Here is a 7,638-nt window from a genome sequence, read left to right on the forward strand (position 1 = left end):
CTTGATATTTGTGTTTGAAGTTGATATAATATATTCGTTGTGGTTTTGCGGTTTACATGTTTTGTCGACATAATATTATTTGTTTGTGCGTTTCTCTGTTATGAATGTTCTTGCATGTATTTGTTCTGTATTTCTGTTCGCAGTGTTTTAGTGATATATATTTTTTTTTAACATTGTCACAAAGCAGAAGTGGCATAAAAAAAGATCATAATTTATTGTTGTATTATAAGAAAAAATGCAATTATGTGGTCTTATAAAATTCAAAAAGTTAATTTTCCTAGAAAATATTAACCCCACACTTCAACAAAAATACAAATTTCCTAAGATGTACATAGCTTTGTCATGTTTGTTTTGAAATATTTATGATGATTTATAAATGTTTGTGTTTTTTGTCGATGATTTGTAAAGCAAAAACAAATTGAAACACATGTATACTCGAAAGCTAGGTATTTCTTTTACATTTAAACACAATTTCATATTACTGTAAAGGATGCTGGAGATATGAAGTATCGTCACTTAAGGGTTTTTTTTCTGACTGGTAGTAAAGCTGTGAGTGAGACGTTCTTTTGGATGTGTCGGATGTATAATAATTGGCAGCTATGTTCGGTCGTCATGAGGCCGTATAGGAAAAATGCCAACTCTTTGCAGGTCAAAACCCTTGGGAAAACTTATATAAGGGAACATTTGTGAATCGTAACAAGGTTGAATTTCTGTCCCTATCCAATATTTCAACTTTAGGTTTCAAATTATCCAGATCTCAATCTAGAACGACACTTTTTACCTACCTATTTTGTAATATACTAAATGACTATTCATAAGTACATCGAAACGAATTCTACAAATTTATGTATTTGCGATCAGCCATATCTTATGTTGATGGTATACTTGTCTACATTTCATTTTTTTCCTTTTCTCTGATTAATGTTATTCATATATATATTTCATCCGCTAGGATATATCTGTTTTTACCCTCCTGTCGTATTTTTGCAAAACAAGTATTCTTGCTTACTCTAAATATAAGCACAATACTGTTGAATCTGAAATTTCGTTCCGGAAGGTGCCTTCGGTGGGATTTGAACTCATGCTAGATCTTTCTGTGGCATAGTGTTTTCTTTTCTTGTCAGTAGAATCTTGAGTTGTATCAAAGAACATGCCGTTGATGTCATTCCAATATTAACCATTTTGATGGTTTTGTTCGGCTTTAAATCAAGGCGTGAGGCACGCGCGACAGTAACAACAAATACTGGCCAGCTTGGTGTCAGATTCATAAGTCCAGTTAGAATGACATGTCTATCCATACAACAAGGTCCGAGATATTACAATAGAACAAAACACCACATGCACATACACATGTATATGTTCAGTAACGAATAATGATTGAACAATATTGATTTAGTTAGTTTTCTCAATTGCATTGTTTTATATTTTGCATGTCAGGTTTTTGTTTTTTACAGCCGACTATACATATGCATGTTCGATACGGATTTATGTTTTATTGTTGAAAGCCGGACAGTTACGTATAATTGTCTTCGTCCACTTTAATTTGAAGGATAGTTGTTTTTTCTTTATTTTGTATGGAATTAAACTTTAACTTTTCTTGTCGTCAACTGTGGAATATCATAAGTAGAATGTGTCATTTGTCTCCAACAACTACATACTCTATTGCACTAGTATGGACATTTTATATTTGTGACCAAATTAACTGTGTTTATTATTATAAGTAAACAGATATAAGAAACATTGCATATGGTTAATAATTATCAGTAATATTATATTCTAAAATAGAAATAATTTTACATAAAATTGTTGTAATTAACGTTGAAATTACAAATATTTCAACATTTAATAACAATCATATTGTGAGGGAACAAAGATGCAGAGCTAGCAATGTGAAATGCGCAATTCAGGCGAGATGTATGACAAAGTAAATAATTTAAACAAAATGTCAAGATCTAGATTATTTCAAATAATACATTTCAAGAAAGGAAAAAATCAACAGAATAATTAAAATATACGTGATTAAAACTTGTAAGTCGAGTGATTTTAATCAGACTGAATAAACGTGGAAAATGGTATAGTCAATATTAGTCTCATTACTTATCGAAAGCATTAATTTTAAGCATGTACAATTGATGTTATTTTCTGCATTTCATAAAGAAGAATAAAAGGCTACAAACACGGGAGCCGATATTCATAAAACCTTTCATAATAAATAAAAGTATGACAGTAACAAACATATTGTACAGAACAATAGACCACATTAGGAACATACGTCTGCGATAAAAATAAACAATGACAGAAACCTAATAAAGAAAGTACGATCAAGATAGCAAGAAATAACATTCTAATGCAATTTGTATGCAACAATTTTTTTCATTGGCTAAAAGTTGCCGTCAAATCCACAGTTGACCAGGCGTAACTAAGGAGGGACAACCATTTTGAAATAATTGAATCATCAAGAATCGATTACTACTGTATACATGGTATAATCAAAAATAACAAAAACACCTACCTCGAATTTGCCGTTTTAATGTTATTTTAGCCGAATTTGAAGCGTACAGGTAACGTAATAACCTCCAGTTTGTAAGTTTTCGTTTGTATGACGTCATGTTTACCCATGACGTCTTTGCGCCAAAATCATTCATGAAGTTTCGCGGATTTTTTTTTATTTGTCAAATTTTAGCAATTTTTCCAAGTTTTATCGTATTATTTCATTTTAAAATTAATTAGAATTGGAATAACAGTACTGTAGTTGAGGAGTTGCCACCGTCAATTTTGATTTTTTGATGGCTATGGGTCTTTCAATTTTAGCATTACATTTAGTGGCAGCTGAGGGTGAAACAAACATTTTTTTTTCTCAGGGTCCAAAACAAATTATTTTTTTCACCAAAAACTGGAAACAAACTTTTTTTTCCAAAAAAAACCATAGCACTGTAAAAAATTAGGTCGTTTCGTCTGATATCTTTTGCAAGGAGATATTTTATAAATCACCCATGAAGATACTTTCAATCTTTTATGATGTCCAATAAATTATCCACCAAGTAATAAAATCAAACACTGAAGTTATAACTTCAACCTTTAATAAACGAATGATATTACACCAGGAAGACATCCTTTAAATATAGAATTTGGAAGAAGATCCGCATACCTGTATCAAATCTATAAAGAAAACTAATTCATATTTGAAGTAGTTATAATGCCTAATGTAATTACTTATAACAGGTAAGTTAACATTACCGTTAATTGTACCTGATATCATGTTGTCTTGTTTATACTCTTTCTATTAATTTGTGAAACTCAATGTAAATATACCATGTATACGTACAATATTATCGTGTGTTGAACTCACCATGATTTTTTTTTCTTTGAAACTTTCCGTCAAGTTTACAAAATGGGGTATAAATTTGTCAGGTAAAAGTTTATCTTGCATTGTTTAACTAAGTTTTACACTTTTTGTTGTAAATAGACGAAGCTTTCCCTGTCTTCCGAAAATCTTTTAAAATAAGGAGATGTGATATGATTGCCAATGTGACAACTAACCACTATAGTTTTAATGAAGTGACTTTAAGCAATTATGGACAATCGCACCTTGTTTAAATTCCCCGTTTATAAATTAAGAAGTACCACAAAGTTTATGATCTTATTCATTCAGACATATTTGAGTATGCTATTATAGCTTGATTTAAGTTCGAATGTGTTCAACATTTTTCAGCAGTGTTTGATATTGTGCGTTAGCTTAAATTTCTTTCGAGGTATAACGCGTATGAAAGTAAAATAATAAAAACACCGAACTCTGAGGAAAATCAATACAGGAAGTTTCCAATCAATAGGGAAAATGATAAAAATCAAAATGAGTTTCAAATGTTTGGCGGTAAGTTCAGAAAAGCGCTTCAGACGAATGGCATTATTAACGTCTTGTTTTCAATTGTTTGTTATGATGTCAGAATGTGGAAATGAACTATGTTTGCACCTGTCCTAAGTCAGGAATCTGATGTACAGTAGTTGTCGTTTGTTTATGTAATATATACGTGTTTCTTGTTCTCGTTTTGTTTATAAAGATAAGACCGTTGGTTTTCCCGTTTGAATGGTTTTACACTAGTAATTTTTGGGGCCCTTTATAGCTTGTTGTTCAGTGTGAGCCAAGGCTCCGTGTTGAAGGCCGTATTTTAACCTATAATGGTTTACTTTTTAAATTGTTACTTGGATGGAGAGTTGTCTCATTGGCACTCACACCACATCTTCCTATATCTATATATGGTGCGTGGGAAGGGTTATGCAATCAGCTGATTTACCAATGTTTATATTTGAAGCTTAAATTGACTGACTGTCGTTTTGTAGTTCTACGTATAGCATGTCCATAAACACTACATGTATATATAAATCAGATGGCTGCAAACTAAACTGCAAGATACTTTAAAACCAGGATTAATCCACTATTTACACAATATGCCTGTACTAAATCAGAAACATAACAGTTGTTTTCCATTCGTTTGAAGTGTTTGAGCTGTTGATTTTAGCATTTGATTAGGCAATTTCCTTTTTAAATTTTCCTCGGAGTTCAGAACTTTTGTGATTTTCAACACTACCAAACAAACAAGTATAATGTCTGCATTAATATAACTATTGAATTCGTTGTCGGTAAATTAAAACCAAACTGAATATTGCACATATGTTTCCTTGACGATATTTAGCATGTTTAATAATTCATTACAAGTTTGACAGTTAACAAGGTAAAAACTATTTCTGGTAGTTAATAACTTTTTTTACTAAATCAATCTGATGTTGGACGTGTACTGATTGATGTCTTAGAAACATGATTTTTTATAAGTTGTTGTTAGCTTTGAAATTACTGTCCGTAAAGCAAGTACTCTCAAATCTGTAATGTATTATTGTCATTTTGTTTATTTTCTTTGGTTACATCTTCTGACATCAGACTCGGACTTCTCTTGAACTGAATTTTAATGTGCGTATTGTTATGCGTTTACTTTTCTACATTGGTTAGAAGTATAGGGGAAGGGTTGAGATCTCTCACACATGTTTAACCCCGCCGCATGTTTGCGCCTGTCCCAAGTCAGGAGCCTCTGGCCTTTGTTAGTCTTGTATTATTTTTATTTAGTTTATTGTGTACAATTTGGAAATTAGTATGGCGTTCATTATCACTGAACTAGTATATATTTGTTTAGGAGCCATCTGAAGGACGCCTTCGGGTGCGGGAATTTCTCGCTACATTGGAGACCTGTTGGTGACCTTCTGCTGTTGTTTTTTTTATTTGGTCGGGTTGTTGTCTCTTTGACACATTCCCCATTTCCATTCTCAATTTTAAGTAGGGTTTATTTTTTTGTTGTTGTTGTTGCGATGTATAAGTACCAGTCCACGTGCATTATGTGTTCTAGTTGGTTATAATTTAATTTGTATCCTTTTGATGAGTTAAGCCTTTTCAACTGATTTTTTATAGTTTGTTCAATTGTTGTACTGTTACAATACTGTCCAAGTGTAGGGGAGAGTTTTAACATGTTTTACCTTGACATATTCTGTATGTGTCTGTCCTAAAAAAGGGGACTGTAGTTCATTTGGTGTCGTTGTTTCATGTCTGTCATGTTCGTTTTTCGTATGTTGTTTTGTTATACATAATGCCGTCAGTATTCTCAATTGAATTGTTTCATTTTTTCATTTCGGGTATTCATGCCAAGTATTCGGTATGCGTTTCTATCATTGTTGAGGGCCGTACGGTTACTCATCGTCGTTACGTTCACTTCATTTGAACTTTTGTGAAAATTGTCTCAACCTTTTTTAAAGAAAGTTTGAAATAAAGATATTATATTCATTTCTGTCTATTATTATTAAGGAAAATGAGTCATACAAAGACATGCGTCACCCTGTTTACAGCTGTTTTGATGTTGCAAATGTCTCATGGCGCAAGTTATAGACTTGTATTTAGTAAAGGATTTCAATGCTATGCTCCGAAATTTAACTATGGTGCTCAGTGTCGGTAAGTTTTTTTTAAGGATGTGACTCATTGTTTATGGATCATAAGCCAAGTAAAAGAACAATACAGATTTCTTTTCATTACACAGAGGCATACAATGTAAGTTCCGTTTATGGCAAATTAAAGTCGGCACAGTCAGTTATATAAAATGATAACAGTAAAACATTTATATTTTATTTAGTTTATCCAAATCAATTATTTTTATAAGTCAAACAATACACTGGAAACAAACTTTGATCTTCAAAATTCAAAAATTTAATAGCTCCTCGAAAAGTGAACAATAAATTATTATAATATTTTCTTTCTTTCAATTTTCAGACTAACTTGCCAAGGTTGATTCAGTTTTTTCAGATAATTCAATTGCATTTAACTCAAATCTATAGACTTTTTTTTCCTGAACACATTACCATCATACCGAATAGTTTATTTTATCTCTATTTTCAAGGTCACCCACAGAGATTTCCGGTTCCTTCTGGTCTCAAGTCTTCTTCAGAGTCGACCACGGTTGCATCTGTATGCTGTCAAGGTTGAACACCAATTACTGAATACAGTGGTATATTTCAAGATATCGGCTGTGGCAGCAGTACTTTCTTTAAGTATCTACAATGGGGAGATTATACAGCCACACCAATAATTTAATGCTATAGCAATAACACCGGTGCTCACGTGACTTGGTTTGTTCGATAATCTCGTCGTGTTTATTCATACTGCAATTCCCTTAACTTTCCTTTCTGTCTATAAAATATTATTAACCAGATCGTGATTCTCACTGCAGAAGAGCTTATTCAGAAATTGAAAGATGCTATTTCAATACGTATACATAACTACTACAAAGTCAGGCCAATTATAAGACAAATCGAACTGCCGGTAATGACTCCATGGATCAACCTGAATATATAATTTCACTATGAAATTAAGTCAGTATGATTTGACAAATGCAAAGTCGATCGAGTTTCTTTCTTTTTATTTGATAATTTGATTGTAGAGATATGGTTGTTGTATTTATAGATTTATCTAATCATGTTACAAAACATTTTCAAACCGTAAACAGATATCACAATGCTCATCAGGAATATACATTATTTAATAGATGAAATTACTGGAAACACATGATACAACAATAGCAATATCAAAATACCAATATATTTTTTTTTCAAATAAGATGAAGTTAATATAAGTTAGAAGCAAGCTAAGTTTATTTAAATAGTATTGTAGAAGGTCATTACTACAGTCATTTTTCCAAGTAAGGAGCCTGCAGTCAATTGGTTGTCGTTGTGTCATGTGTGTCATATTAATTTTTCGTAAATTATTCTTTTATAGATTAGGCCGTTGATTTTCTTAGTTGAATTGTTTCACATGTTTTATGTGGAACCTTATAGAGTCTCCTATACGGTATTGGTTTTGTGTATATATTATTGAGTCCCTTACGTTTGCTGTTAATTGCTTATATCTACTTTATTTGACTTTTCGTGTATAATTGTCTCATTGTAAATCATACCACATCTCCATATATTTATATTACGGGTGTTTACTACTCTGGTGTTTGTCTTTTCGTTAGACGATCTTCTTCTATTACATGTATAAACCATGTTGTTGATTTAAAACAAATAACATAAACACACCTAAATTATATTTTTTTTAACTCATACACA

The 7,638-nt window shown here is 31.7% G+C and overlaps 1 long non-coding RNA gene across 1 annotated transcript; it reads left to right on the forward strand.

Moving 5' to 3' along the window:
* The first annotated feature begins 3,107 nt into the window (after positions 1-3,107).
* Positions 3,108-6,495, forward strand: LOC134686165 (uncharacterized). Its single transcript, XR_010101556.1, has 3 exons — positions 3,108-3,222; positions 5,846-5,989; positions 6,432-6,495. It is a non-coding gene; the product is annotated as an uncharacterized LOC134686165 (long non-coding RNA).
* The last annotated feature ends 1,143 nt before the right edge of the window (positions 6,496-7,638 follow it).

The sequence above is a fragment of the Mytilus trossulus genome, chromosome 10 (assembly GCF_036588685.1).
Source record: "Mytilus trossulus isolate FHL-02 chromosome 10, PNRI_Mtr1.1.1.hap1, whole genome shotgun sequence".
Taxonomy (NCBI): Eukaryota; Metazoa; Mollusca; class Bivalvia; order Mytilida; family Mytilidae; genus Mytilus; species Mytilus trossulus.